Source organism: Lithobates pipiens, unplaced genomic scaffold, assembly GCF_037356315.1.
Source record: "Lithobates pipiens isolate NorthernLeopardFrog02 unplaced genomic scaffold, aLitPip1_a1.2 Scaffold_18, whole genome shotgun sequence".
In the NCBI taxonomy this organism is placed as follows: domain Eukaryota; kingdom Metazoa; phylum Chordata; class Amphibia; order Anura; family Ranidae; genus Lithobates; species Lithobates pipiens.
In genome coordinates, this window is record NW_027507758.1 from 330348696 (window position 1) to 330362789 (window position 14094).

The 14094-nt window shown below is 44.0% G+C and overlaps 1 long non-coding RNA gene across 1 annotated transcript; it reads left to right on the forward strand.

Moving 5' to 3' along the window:
• Positions 1-215: 215 nt before the first annotated feature.
• Positions 216-7043, forward strand: LOC143988066 (uncharacterized). The gene is made up of 2 exons (XR_013276743.1): positions 216-811; positions 4644-7043. It is a non-coding gene; the product is annotated as an uncharacterized LOC143988066 (long non-coding RNA).
• Positions 7044-14094: the final 7051 nt, after the last annotated feature.

Below are 14094 nucleotides of genomic sequence, written 5' to 3' on the forward strand. Positions count from 1 at the left end.
GCATGTAAATATGGGGTTTACAAATCAAATAGCCTTGGGCTAGTAGTACAGGTCTTTTAGCGTGCATAATTCCATCTATCTTAATATGGGTGTCTACTAATCAGCTAATTGCCCCCAGCTATTAGTGCATATCTGATTCCATGCAAGTTCTGTCGAAAGTAATATAAATGTACTTTTCGTGGGATGGAATATGGAAGCTGATTTTGTCTTTATAAGGTAAATGAGGGAACCATCTTGTTAAGAGACATCCATTTTGGGTATTGGAAAATTACTGTTAGCATGACATAGAAACCTATTGCTTAAGGTCATATGTGTTTTTTGCTTGTACAAGGTATTTTATCACAAGGTTAGTTATCTGTTCAGAACAGTTGGATGTGGTTAAGCTACTTCCTTTTAATAGCAGAAGTAATTTCATGGCGTTAGACCACAGGCCTATCTTGGATTACATCTAAGAAACATTCTAAACTGTGAATATATATTTAGCTTTTTGTTACTAGGCAGAAATTGCTTGTACAAAAAAACCAAGATGACGTAGTAAAATATACTATCTTGCATATTTTATGTGGCAGTCCCTGATTGGTTAAACCACAGGGCTGTCCTTCTGTTCAAACTAAATAAAATTGTTGTGTGTGCTTCAATAGGCACATTCATTATTCACGTACAATAGCGTGTATGTGTAATGTTTTGTCCACCGGTGAAAGGGACCTCCGCTCTTCAATCCTAGCCTAGGCTACCAGGGGTTACTTACAGAAGCCGAGCAACCTAACAGTTTTGGTACCAGCAAAGTGGGGTTCGTCTCGTCTTGCGACAGGTAAGTCACTTTACTCTTTTTTACCTGATTGGTGAATGGTGTAAACACTTACTCTGTCCGGGCGGCCGCTACGAACTTAGTTTAAAATTAAAAGAAGTAACTGTGCCTTCGCGATGGACTAGGCTGGTCACTCGGGAGGTGAAAAGGGCTCGCAAGGAATTTATAGGTTTAGGGGAGTCCGACTAGGTTGGTCTGACTTAAAACTATTGGTGATAGTATTTTTAACACGGGAAGTAGTAGATTACGCCCGTGACAAAGGGATTGGTGGAGTGGACGCCCATTTGAAAAAAATTTTTTAAAAAAAAAAAAAGTGCACTATAAATTGATAAATGTATTGCAATACGGTTATTTCATGTCTTAAAGTATATTAAGAATATGTCTGTTTCTCTCTAGGTACACGTGTAAGTATATAGAGTATAAGTTTTAATATAGAGTATAAGGAAAATAATTGTTGTTGTTTAAATGAGTGCAGAATATGAGGAGCCCTCTTGTAGTGACATAGCATCCGCCTGCCCCCATTGCACGTTAGGTCTACTCTTCCTAAGAATAGATGACAAGTGGATTTTACTGACCACCAGACCAGGGGGGTTCTCTTGCAGACTTGGTGTAAGAGGGGTATATCCCGCCACCAGGAAAAATTTACCCTTTATCATATATTAAGGGTGAATCTTCATAGTTTTTATATAAGTCCATCTGCCCCAAAAAAGATCAGGGATCCTACTCCCAGACCAGAGACCGGATTGTTGGACAAACCGGGTGTTATCACCTGTGTCCTGCCACTAGACACACACTGCCCAGACTACTAGATGGGGAATTCTGCAGCAACCCAAGCCATGGCCACCCCATCACCCTATGAATTTGTCAGTAATATGATCCCTGGCCCCCAGGTAGAACCATTTTGGACACAAGTCCGAGAAAGGTGTCAGCAATTGGGGATACATGACCCAGGACCCCAAGGTCCTTGTTCAGAGGAAGACTGGCAAGAAGTCAGTAAAATTTGTCAGGTACATAAGCATTCTTATCCTCCCTGCAAAGGGGCTGACCCACAATACATGAAGGATTGTTTCTGTGCATGGAACAAATGCCTTGGAAAATATAGGCAATTGTGGACAGCAAGGACATTGGAAATCCCAGTGCCCTTATAGGACTGGACAGATTAGAGCAAGAGGCAGAGGCAGGGGATTTAACCCCCAGACCCGCCCACAGTATCCCCGTTATCTGCCATACCAGAACCCTCGTCAACCACTACCCCAATATCCTACACAGCCACAAATAATGCACCGAGGGAAACTCTGTTGGTATTAATGGGACACCTGTCACCCATCCCATCACTCCACCACTGACTGTAGCCACTCCAGAAGGACAGAAATTATGTACCCAAACTTTTGCCGTCTTGTCCTCATGCCCTGTGCCCCTTATGGGACGGGACCTCTTGGCACAACTGTGTATTACCATTAAGTTTAATAAAGAAGGTTCCCTTACCGCTAGTTCACCATTATGTGACTTACATGGCCCTAAGCGACATGCACACAGAGGGTTCCCAAAAAGACATGCACACCTTCCTCCCTTGACCATCACACAATTTGGGCAGAAAACAAAGGTAGTGTGGGCTTTATTAATTGCACACCATATGCACCCCAAATGCGGTCAGATGCAGGGATACAATATCAAAAACAGTATCCCCTACCCCCAGAGAAAGTCAAAGGCATCTCCCCTCAAATTAATGATTACATATCAAAAGGTATCCTGAGACCAATCATCAGTCCCTGGAACACACCCATTTACCCTGTAAAGAAGGCCAGTGGCGAGTGGAGACTCGTCCAAGACCTCAGAGCAGTAAACAAACAAGTGATTCCCCTCCCACCCCTAGTCTCAGACATCACTTATTTTTTCATGCATACCGGCAGACTCTCTATGCTACACAGTAATTGATTTAGCGAATGCTTTCTTTAGCATTCCCATTGCAGAGGAAGCCCAACCTATGTTTGCTTTCTCCTGGGCCGGGGGCCAACTAACCTGGCAAGGGTATGTAGACAGTCCAGCCGCCTTCTCTATGGTACTCAACGAGACTGTCAAGTCTTGGACTTCTGAGCGTGGGTCGGTACTAATACAGTATGTGGATGACCTGCTCCTGTGCAGTCGAACTGCTGAAGATTGTGCGGTCGATTCAACATCACTGTTACAACACCTAGCTCACGCCGGGCATCTAGCCTCAAGGAAGAAAATACAATGGTGCCAGCCACAGGTAGAATACCTAGGGTGCATTCTAAAGGAAGGGACAAGGCTAGTGTCCCCCAAACGTGCCGCAGCCCTTCGAGCTCTCAGTCCCCCAAAAGACAAGGCCGCCCTACTCTCATTTTTGGGTGCAATTGTATATTGCCGCCAATGGATCCCTGACTGTTCTCATTATGATAGTATCCTAAGAGAGGCTACTGGCTCGACAGCCCCTAAATTAATAGATTGGACTGAAGACAGACTACAAGCTTTTCAAGCTCTATTAAACAGTCTGTCAAATGCTCCCGCCCTAGGGTTGGTAGACTATGGTAAAGCTTTTCAACTATACTGTGTAGTCTCGGGGACCTCTTTTGCCGCCGTGCTAACACAACAGCATGGAACAGGGTATCGCCCTGTCTCCTACCTATCTAAAAAAAACTCCCCATCCAAGTACAGGGAATGCCATCCTGTCTCCAAAATCTTGCTGCCTGTGCAATGGCTGTACAAGATGCAAACAAATTAGTGCTAGGTCACCCATTGACTCTCTATACCACTCATTCAGTCACGCATCTTATTCAGAACATGAATACCCAACATATGACCTCGCAAAGACTTAGTGGTTATGAGATAACACTGATGAACACTGATAACCTCACACTCAAATATGTGCCTGCCAGCAACCCCGCTGTGCGCCTTTTGCATTCCATGTTGCGTTTACCACATGACCCAGACATTATACATGACTGTTCGGAAAAGGTTGCTGCTATTACCAGTCCCAGACCGGATCTCACTGACACCCCTATCTCAGGTGCAGAGGATGTTTTCGTTGACGGTAGCTGCTCACGTCCCTCTGACTCCACCTTTTTAACCGGTTATGCAGTTGTTCAACTACCAGACATCGTACTGGAGGCAAAATCATTACCTCCTTCTTCAGCCCAGGTAGCAGAGTTAGAAGCCCTCACTAGGGCCTGCATTCTATTCACCGGTAAAGAGGTGAACGTCTACACAGACAGTAGATATGCTTTTGGAGTGGTGCATGATTTTGGTGTGATATGGGCCAATAGAGGTTTTAAAACCGCAGACAACAAAATAATTGGCAACTCCACACAGATTAGTGCTCTCCTCCAAGCCATTCTTTTTCCAAAAAAGGTAGCCATAATTAAAGTAAAGACACACTCCTCTGACAGCAGTCGTGTTTCAAAAGGGAATGCTTTTGCTGACAGAGAAGCTAAAAGAGCTGCTGCCTTTTCCCCTAACCCACCTGCCCCCACAACAATGTTTTTCAAGGAACACTTCGCAGCACCTAACTTTAAAACTGTCATAGCACAGATGCAATCAATGGCCACAGAAGATGATGTCCATTTTTGGACAAAGGAAGGATTGACCAAAGACCCTGAAGGTCTTTGGTCAAAAGAGGGGAAGATCCACATGCAAGAACAAAACTATCACCCTTTGAGGTCCTCATGGGAATCCCCGCAAACATAGAATTACCCCCATTAGACCAAGACACTGATATTGACATTTATTCCCAACAGGAAATGTACGTGAAAAATCTGGTAAGTATGCTCCACGAAATAAACGAACAAGTTTCTGTCACCTTTTTTCCCTCTTCCCACAGAACCAACGCATCCCTTCATCCCTGGGGATAAAGTGCTGATCAAACAATTAGCACAAAGAAAGAGTATCGGACCGGCTTTCTCAGGACCATGGAAGGTGGAAAAGGTATCCAGGACCGCAGTGTTAACAGACCTAGGAAACACCTGGATCCACGCCAGCCGTCTTAAAAAGTGTCCCCAGCTTCCCTCGACTCCAGAGCCCCTGGCAGTGACAGAGCAGCAACTCCCAAGAACAAGATCTACAAGAAGTTCAGAGAGGCATAGAACAAATTTCCCTGGAAGATCCCACACCCCTCAAAAGGACAAAACAGAGCCAACAACTGCCGGGATGAGAAACGAAGAAGAAGAACAGAACTCTTAGATAACAAATAATCAGAACTTTAAAAAAAAACAAAGATGCTTTCTCCATCAGTGTCAGGGAAGGCTGTATGCCTTTGGGGTAGTCTGGTACTATTTGTATTCCTGCCCACATGGTTTATAGCCAACTGTATATATCATCCAGAAGACTTAGGTCTATTAAAAGGGATATGTGGACCACCTAAGATGAATAATACCCCCGGCCAAAGACATAGTAGAAGTATTGTACCCGTTAATGAGTCACCTAAGGGACTGACTAACAAGATGTTACTACTAAAATTCAAATATAGCTATGCTCAAAAATCTGGTTTTGAGAAATGCTGGATTTGCAGCAAGCTACATCCCAGTACAGCTAGAATCCCTCTCATGGCAGTCCCCTTGAATTTTACCCCCCTCCTTAATGGAACACCCCCTATCGTCCTAACGAATGTTACTAGGACCCGTCCAAATAAAACCCTCACTTTCCAAATTATAGGTAGAAGCCACTTCCCAGACTGGTGTTTCCGACTGGGAAACACCACAGATGGAGCCGAGGTTTGCAAACAAGCAAAACTTAACATTTCAATGACATCATTTAACAGTCCTTCTTTCTTCCATACTTCAGATCCCACCCTAAATGCCACCTTTTTAGACTTTCTTAGCTCCAGTACCAAGACTACAATACACCAATTAATGTCAATACTGGTGCTCTCTGGCCTTTCTGATACTCTTAGGAACGTGTTCCATAAACGACCCCTAGCTCTAGGAAATACCATATATATATGCTGCGGCAAACTCTGTCACCCCTGGATCCCAACCAAACCCCAGGGGTGGTGTTACCTTGCAGCCCTGGTTCCTATCATGGGGGTATTAGGGGATAACAAGGGAAGTCACCTCCTTGAAGCCAGCATGCATCCTAGATATCCCCTTAGACACCGTAATAAACGAGAATTGTTTTTAGAAAAAGATATGGCCTGGGCATGGTTCCCTTCCTGGACAGGGTGGGGAATTGACCTAATGAAAAGATTAAATAATTACACTGGCATAATTGATGAGATTCTGGAGGAAAATTCTGATGACATAACCAAACTAAATCTAGAAACTAGGGCAATTAGGAAGCAACTAGAACTACATGAGTTGGCTATAGAAAGTATGAGTGCAGCCCTTACTGGCCTCTGTGAGACTACTGAGGATTATGAGTGCTGTACCTGGATTCATAATACCAGCATCGAAGTCCCAGACTACTATGACGTTATTGCCCAACACAGGGAAGAGGTAAATAAACTACAGAAAGAGGCAAGGAACATAGGAAAAAACTGGGATCCCTTCTCGAGCAGTTTTAGTTTTGGGGGATTAATATCTTGGCTCCGAAATGCTGCCATGACAATTGTCACTGTGATTCTCTTCATTCTATTTTTATATGCCTGTTATAAGATAATCAAATGTTTATGTAAAAAGGGAAACACGGTCGCTCCGAAGGATCTGAAACTCACTTCCATTGTTAAGGATCCAACGGTATGGTATAGAAACCAAGAGCACAAGGGTTCGGAGTATGAAGCCTGTGCTATTAAATTAGAAAAGGAATGATCATTATGTAAATCACAGAATGATCAAAGGGAGGATTATAAGGTAAATGAGGGAACCATCTTGTTAAGAGACATCCATTTTGGGTATTGGAAAATTACTGTTAGCATGACATAGAAACCTATTGCTTAAGGTCATATGTGTTTTTTGCTTGTACAAGGTATTTTATCACAAGGTTAGTTATCTGTTCAGAACAGTTGGATGTGGTTAAGCTACTTCCTTTTAATAGCAGAAGTAATTTCATGGCGTTAGACCACAGGCCTATCTTGGATTACATCTAAGAAACATTCTAAACTGTGAATATATATTTAGCTTTTTGTTACTAGGCAGAAATTGCTTGTACAAAAAAACCAAGATGACGTAGTAAAATATACTATCTTGCATATTTTATGTGGCAGTCCCTGATTGGTTAAACCACAGGGCTGTCCTTCTGTTCAAACTAAATAAAATTGTTGTGTGTGCTTCAATAGGCACATTCATTATTCACGTACAATAGCGTGTATGTGTAATGTTTTGTCCACCGGTGAAAGGGACCTCCGCTCTTCAATCCTAGCCTAGGCTACCAGGGGTTACTTACAGAAGCCGAGCAACCTAACAGTCTTTCTATAAATTTGAGTCTACTCAAATGTCACTGAAGTCTACACGGAGGTTTATACTTGGCTGGCTCGTTTTTAGGTTGTGGCCTCCATGTTGTACTACTGTTTACTGCTGATGATTGGACAAAGACTCAGTGAAAACCTACTGAGCCAAAAATATACAGATATAGTCACTTAGTAGTTAATGGTAAGTAGAAGCCACTGGTTTATTACATTGATACTTCTCCCATGCATTGACCAGTATTAGCACTCCTTCATTTGGCTGTTAGGCCCCTTTCACACAGGCGGACTGAACGGATGCACCTGCCAGTTTTTTAGGCGTACCTGAACAGGCCATCCATTGCCCTCTATGGAGCAGCGGGTGTCAACCGATCCAATTCTGTCCAGTAAAAACAGATGAACAGGGATCTGTTCCCCATCCATCTGGCAGATCAGATTAGATGACAATCTGATGTAACCAGACAGACGGTCCGTTAACATCCAAACGCCAATGCCGGAAAGCGGCCTGTGTCCATGTAAACTCTGCATAAGCAAAACGTACAAAAACCAGTCATCCGTTTGCTCAGCAGAGATTAGTGGAGAGGTCCTCCTCTGAGCAGGCGGATCCGCTGGTGGAGAGTCCCAGTGTGAAAGGGGCCTTAGGCTATCTATCCGGACTATCAAATTTTTTTTTTACTTTTTGAGTTTGTGGTGTAGTGCACAAAAATCAAATGCCAATCAAACCACAAGAGTGCATGTAAAGCACACAAAAATTGGCACATGGTGTGTCTCTGGTTCCCTCCCGAAGAGGAAGGACCCCCCTGAACCCTCGGGAATGCAAGACTCTTAACGGGGCAAGCACTCTGGTTCACCTAGCCAAAGACCTGATGGAAGCCTCTCCTCATGGTTAGCCAAAGTCAACCATTAAGAAATTGGTGTGGGGTTATCCTGAAGACAGACTCCTCTCCCCAGGCAATGAGTTAGGAACCTAAGGGACACACATCCTCTACCTAGGCTTCAGGGTAGGTCTGATGACCCACAACCTACTATTAAAAAAAGGCACAAAAATGTGCAGTGACAAACTTGAAGAAAACATTAACCACTTGCCGACCAGCCGCCACAGTTATACTGCAGCTGGTTGGCCTGGCTGCATAAATCCCCGTAGGTGTATGTCGGGTTCATACACGGCGATCTGTGGGTGAGCACACATGCCCATTGGCTAGCGTGGGAGCCAATTAGCGAGTCCTGCAGACTCAATGTCCGCCGGCTGCCTGCGATCATTCCCTGCAGTGACAGAATGGGGATCTGCCATAATAAACAAGGGAGATCTCCATTCTGTCAGGGGATGACACACAGATCTGGTCTTTCTGCTATGCAGGAAGACAGATCTGTGTGTTGTTCCAGGCAGCCCATCCCCCATACAGTTAGAGCACACAGTGAGGGAACACTTTTATCCCCTTGATCACCCCTGATGTTAACCCCTTCCTTGCCAGTGCCATTAGTACAACGTCAGTGCATATTTTTAGCACTGATGATCACTGTAATAATGTCACTGGTTCCCAAAAAAGTGTCAAAATTGTCTAGTTAGGTGTCCGATTTGTTGCAGTCCTGCTAAAAATGTGCTGATTACCACCCTTACTAGTAAAAAAAAGTCATAAATCAATCCCCTATTTTGTAGACACTATAACTTTTGCACAAACCACACTTATATACGTTTATCGTTTTTTTTTACCAAAAATATGTAGCAGAATACAAATTGGCCTAAAATGATGAAGAAATTTGATTAAAATATAGAGTGTTTAACAAGGGGACCCCCAGATCCCGGCCTCCCCCCTGTGGGAAATGGTAAGGGGGTACAAGTACCCCCTTAACACAAAAAAAGTGAAAAAAGTGTTAAAAATGACAAGAGCCAGTTTTTGACAATTCCTTTATTAAAGTCTAAAAGTTAAAAACCCAGGAAGCCAGCACAGCACAGGGATGGTGGGAGCCCCTCATAATGATAAATTCATCATTACGAACTTTCGTTACTGTTATGAAAAATTAACGAAAATAAAGGTTAACCAGTTGCCGACCGCCGCACGCCGATGTACGTCGGTAGAATGGCACGGGCAGGCATAAGGACATACATGTACGTCCCTTGCCTCCCGCGGGTCGGGGGCCCGATCGGGCCCCCGCCCGGTGCCTGCGGCGGTCGGTTTTCGTCCGGGAGCGTTCCGGGACGAGGGGGCGGCCATTCATTCATGGCCACCCCCTCGCGATCGCTCCCGACGAATAGAAATCCCCGGTGACATCACTTCCTCTCCTGTAATGTAAACACAGGAGAGGAAGTGATGTATTCTCTCCTCCGTGTCGGTATTTTTCGTTCCGACACGGAGGAGAGCGGATCGGTGAGTTGCACCAACACTCTACACACACAGTAGAACATGCCAGGCACACTCACACCCCCCCTTTACCCCCCGATCACCCCCCCAATTACCCCTGCCCCCCAGTCACAGTGACACCAATGTCATTTTTTTTTTTTTTTTTTGCATTGGTGTCATTTGTGACTGTAATAACTGTTAGGGCAGTTAGAGTTAGCCCCCTTTAGTTCTAATGTACCCCCCTAACCCCCCCAATAAAGGTTTAACCCCGTGATCACCCCCCGTCGCCAGTGTCACTAAGGCTGGGTTCACATTGCAGCGGTTTATGAGAACGAATGTGATTCGCACCGCACTGCAGTGCAAATCACATCCGATCTCTGTGCGATTCGAGTTCAGCCATTCGCCGCACCCGCCGCACCCGCCACACCCGCCGCACCCGCCGCAAATTCGCACGGGACCCTTTTTTTGGCCCGCAGCAGAATCGGATCGCATGGGTGTTCACACCATGCGATCCGAGTTTGCAGATCGCACTGCGATATGCGAACTGATCTGGGGGTGTCAGTAACATTTCACTGACACTCCCAGCAGTTCGCATAGGGCAGTGTGAACTGCCGCCGGGAGGCATGCGATGCGGGAACCCGCCGCGGATTCGCGGCGTTTCCGCATCGCTCCAGTGTGAACCCAGCCTAATAAGCGATCATTTTTCTGATCGCCGTATTAGTGTCACAGGTGACGCTAGTTAGGCAGGTAGGTATTTAGGTTCGCCGCAGCTTTTTATAGCGCCAGGGACCCCCATATACTACCGCATAAAGCCCCCTGATTGCCCCCTAGTTAACCCTTTCACCAGTGATCACCATATAACTGTTCCAGGTGACGCTGGTTGGTTAGTTATTTTTTTATAGTTTCAGGGCACCCGCCATTTATTACCTAATAAAGGTTTAACCCCCTGATCACCCGGCGGGTGTCATTTGTGACTAATAACTGTTAGGGCAGTTAGGGTTAGCCCCCTTTAGTTCTAAGGTACCCCCCTAACCCCCCCAATAAAGGTTTAACCCCGTGATCACCCCCCGTCGCCAGTGTCACTAAGGCTGGGTTCACATTGCAGCGGTTTATGAGAACGGATGTGATTCGCACCGCACTGCAGTGCAAATCACATCCGATCTCTGTGCGATTCGAGTTCAGCCATTCGCCGCACCCGCCGCACCCGCCGCAAATTCGCACGGGACCCTTTTTTTGGCCCGCAGCAGAATCGGATCGCATGGGTGTTCACACCATGCGATCCGAGTTTGCAGATCGCACTGCGATATGCGAACTGATCTGGGGGTGTCAGTAACATTTCACTGACACTCCCAGCAGTTCGCATAGGGCAGTGTGAACTGCCGCCGGGAGGCATGCGATGCGGGAACCCGCCGCGCATTCGTGGCGTTCCCGCATCGCTCCAGTGTGAACCCAGCCTAATAAGCGATCGTTTTTCTGATCGCTGTATTAGTGTCACAGGTGACGCTAGTTAGGCAGGTAGGTATTTAGGTTCGCTGCAGCTTTTTATAGCGCCAGGGACCCCCATATACTACCGCATAAAGCCCCCTAATTGCCCCCTAGTTAACCCTTTCACCAGTGATCACCATATAACTGTTACAGGTGACGCTGGTTGGTTAGTTATTTTTTTATAGTTTCAGGGCACCCGCCATTTATTACCTAGTCTCACTAGTGTACCCCTAAATTTAGGGGTGTCTACTTTCCAAAATGGGGTCATTTGGGGGGGGTTTGTGCCATCTTGGCATTTTATGGCCTTCAAAACTGTAACGCCCTTAGAAAGCCTGAAGGCGGTGCTTGGTTTTCGGGGCCCCGTACGCGGCTAGGCTCCCAAAAAGTCCCACATATGTGGTATCCCCGTACTCAGGAGAAGCAGCAGAATTTATTTTGGGGTGTCATTTCACATATGCCCATGGCATGCGTGAGCAATATATCATTTAGTGACAACTTTGTGAAAAAAAAAAAAGTTTGTAATTTTCCCGCAACTTGTGGCAAAATATAAAATATTCCATGGACTCAACATGCCTCTCAGCAAATAGCTTGGGGTGTCTACTTTCTAAAATGGGGTCATTTGTGGGGGTTTTGTGCCATCTTGGCATTTTATGGCCTTCAAAACTGTAATAGGTAGTGAGAAGTGAACTCAAAAATTTACGCCCTTAGAAAGCCTGAAGGCGGTGCTTGGTTTTCGGGGCCCCGTACGCGGCTAGGCTCCCAAAAAGTCCAACATATGTGGTATCCCCGTACTCAGGAGAAGCAGCAGAATTTATTTTGGGGTGTCATTTCACATATGCCCATGGCATGCATGAGCAATATATCATTTAGTGACAACTTTGTTAAAAAAAAAAAAAAAAAAGTTTGTAATTTTCCCGCAACTTGTGGCAAAATATAAAATATTCCATGAACTCAACATGCCTCTCAGCAAATAGCTTGGGGTGTCTACTTTCTAAAATGGGGTCATTTGTGGGGGTTTTGTGCCATCTTGGCATTTTATGGCCTTCAAAACTGTAATAGGTAGTGAGAAGTGAACTCAAAAATTTACGCCCTTAGAAAGCCTGAAGGCGGTGCTTGGTTTTCGGGGCCCCGTACGCGGCTAGGCTCCCAAAAAGTCCCACATATGTGGTATCCCCATACTCAGGAGAAGCAGCAGAATTTATTTTGGGGTGTCATTTCACATACGCCCATAGCATGTGTGAGCAATATATCATTTAGTGACAACTTTGTGTAAAAAAAAAAAAAAAAATTTTTTTTTTGTCATTATTCAATCGCTTGAGGCAAAAAAATAAAATATTCAATGGGCTCAACATGCCTCTTATCAATTTCCTTAGGGGGTCTACTTTCCAAAATGGGGTCATTTGGGGGGGTTTTGTACTGCCCTGCCATTTTAGCACCTCAAGAAATGAGATAGGCAGTCGTAAACTAAAAGCTGCGTAAATTTCAGAAAACGTACCTTAGTTTGTAGATGTGACAACTTTTGCGCAAACCAATAAATATACAATTATTGACTTTTTTTTTACCAAAGACATGTGGCTGAATACATTTTGGCCTAAATGTATGACTAAAATTGAGTTTATTGGATTTTTCTAATAACAAAAAGTAGAAAATATCATTTTTTTTCAAAATTTGCGGTCTTTTTACGTTTATATCGCAAAAAATAAAAATCGCAGAGGCAATCAAATACCATCAAAAGAAAGCTCTATTTGTGGGAAGAAAAGGACGCAAATTTTGTTTGGGTACAACATTGCATGACCGCGCAATTACCAGTTAAAGCAGCGCAGTGCCAAAGTGTAAAAAGACCTCTGGTCATTTACCAGCAAAATGGTCCGGTCTGAAAGTGGTTAAAAACCCAGGAAGTTAGCACAGAACAGGGATGGTGGGAGCCCCTCATAATGATAAATTCATCATAACAAACTTTCGTTATTTTAACGAAAAGTTTACGAATCTAACGAAAATTTGTATTTCGTACGAATCTGAATTTAATTTCAGACACAAATTACGATTTACAATTTTTTTTTAACCACTTCAGCTCCGGACCAATAAACACCTTAAGGACCAGAGGTCAATTTCGCACTGCGCTGCTTTAACTGGTAATTGCGCGGTCATGCAATATTGCACCCAAACGAAATTTGCGTCCTTTTCTTCCCACAAATAGAGCTTTCTTTTGATGGTATTTGATTGCCTCTGCGATTTTTTTTTTTTGCGATATAAATGGAAAAAGAGCAAAGATTTTGAAAAAAAAAAAGATATTTTCTTCTTTTTGTTATAAGAAAAATCGAATAAACTAAATTTTAGTCATACATTGAGGGCAAAATTTATTCAGCCACATGTCTTTAGTAAAAAAAATGTCAATAAGCGTATATTTTTTGGTTTGCGCAAAAGTTATAGCGTCTACAAACTAGAGTACATTTTCTGGAATTTACACAGCTTTTAATTTATGACTGCCGATCTCATTTCTTGAGGTGCTAAAATGGCAGGGCAGTACAAATCCCCCCCAAATGACCCCATTTTGGAAAGTAGACACCCCAAGGAAATTGCTGATGGGTATGTTGAGCCCATTGAATATTTATTTTTTTTGTCCTAAGGGATTGAATAATGACAAAAAAAAAAAAATTTTTTACAAAAAGTTGTCACTAAATGATATATTGCTCACACATGCCATGGTAATATGTGGAATTGCACCCCAAAATATATTCCGCTACTTCTCCCGAGTATGGGGATACCACATGTGTGGGACTTTTTTGGGAGTCTAGTCGCGCACGGCACCCCGAAAACCAATCACCACCTTCAGGATTTCTAAGGGTGCAAATTTTTGATTTAACTCCTCACTACCTATCACAGTTTCGAAGGCCAAAAAATGCCAAAATAGCACAAAACCCCCCAAAATGACCCCATTTTGGAAAGTAGACACCCCAAGCTATTTACTGAGAGGCATGTTGAGTCCATGGAATATTTTATATTTTGCCACAAGTTGCGGGAATATTACAAACTTTTTTTTTTTTTGCACCAAGTTGTCACTAAATGATATATTGCTCACACATGCTATGGGCATATGTGAAATGACACCCCAA